The sequence below is a fragment of the Nicotiana attenuata genome, chromosome 2 (assembly GCF_001879085.1).
Source record: "Nicotiana attenuata strain UT chromosome 2, NIATTr2, whole genome shotgun sequence".
Taxonomy (NCBI): Eukaryota; Viridiplantae; Streptophyta; class Magnoliopsida; order Solanales; family Solanaceae; genus Nicotiana; species Nicotiana attenuata.
The window spans coordinates 62,957,710-62,959,412 of record NC_031990.1 but is presented as its reverse complement, the minus strand read 5'-3'; positions in this window follow the sequence as shown (position 1 = coordinate 62,959,412).

Here is a 1,703-nt window from a genome sequence, read left to right as displayed (position 1 = left end):
TTTAGGTACCGTACCAAAAACCTTAAGTTTTACCTAAAACGGTAAANAACGTTTTTAAGGTTAAAAAAACCCGAATTTGGGGAAAAGGTTTTAGAATTTAATTAAGTAAGTTAGTAGTTAATTAGGACCTTAAGGTTTAAAAAACGTTACCTAAACAACTTTACACGAAAGTAGTACTATATATACGTCAACCTATACTGATACGTTTAAAATTTTACGTAAAATATAATATGAAGTTGAATCCAGAAAAATGTGCATTTGGAGTGGCATTAGGAAAATTTTTAGGTTTTCTTGTTTCTAACCGTGGAATTGAAGTAAATCTTGCACAGATTAAGGCCATTGAAGAAATTCCATATGTACTTACGAGTAAAAAAGAAGTTCAAAGACTAACTGGGAGAATTGCAGCTCTGGGGAGATTCATTTCCAAGTCTTCAGAAAAATGCTTCAAATTTTTCTCAGCTTTAAAGAAACAGGATCATTTTGAATGGAACGAAGATTGTCAGCAAGCACTCAAGAATCTGAAAGTATATTTGTCAAATCCACCGTTGTTGGCGAAACCAAAGGTAGGAGAGAAGTTACTCATCTATCTTGCCGTGTCAGAAGTTGCGGTAAGTGCTGTTTTAGTCCGGGAGGATCAAGGTAAGCAATCTCCTATCTATTATGTAAGCAAGTCTTTGCTAGATGCAGAAACACGGTACCCGCAACTAGAAAAATTAGTGCTTGCTTTGATTATGGCATCTAGAAAATTAAGACCTTACTTTCAATGTCATCCCATTGCTGTGGTTACTGCTTTTCCATTACGAAACATTTTGCATAAACATGAATTATCAGGTAGATTAGCGAAATGGGCTATAGAATTAAGTGAGTACGACATCACTTATCAACCTAGGACTGCTATAAAATCTCAGGTATTAGCTGATTTCATAGCTGATTTCAATCAGGGGATGCAATTAGAAGCTGAAAAAGAATTACAAGTTTTTAATGGTGCAAACCCGGGGACTTGGATTTTATTCACTGACGGTTCATCTAACGTAAAAGGCGCAGGTTTAGGAATAGTTCTCGTACCACCCACGGGTGAAACTATTAGACAAGCTATAAAGTGTCATTCGATAACTAACAATGAAGCATAGTATGAAGCTGTCATTGCAAGTTTAGAACTGGCACGAGAACTTGGCATATCACAGATTATAATCAAGAGCGATTCTCAACTTGTGGTTAATCAAATACTGGGGACTTATACAGCCAGGGAAACTCGAATGCAAGAATATCTTGAAAAGGTACGGGAGCTAATAAAACAATTCCAAACTTGGAAGGTAATGCAGATCCCAAGAGACGAGAATGCAGAAGCAGATGCTTTATCTAACCTCGCGTCTGCAGCAGACGTAGCAAATGATGCAAATGCTTCAGTCGTACATCTATTTCATTCCGTTCTCGAACCTGATAAGAATGAGGTAAATTTTAATCATTTAACATGGGATTGGAGAAACGAAATTGTTGTTTTTTTACAGCATGGAACCGTGCCTATTGACAAAACAAAGGCTCATGCACTTCGCAAGAAAGCCGCTCGTTATTGTTTACATCAAGGGAATCTTTATCGAAAGATGTTCGGGGACCATTAGCAAGGTGTCTCGGACCTTCTCAAACAGAATATGTGATGAGGGAAATACATGAAGGACATTGCGGAAGTCACTCTAGTGGGAGGT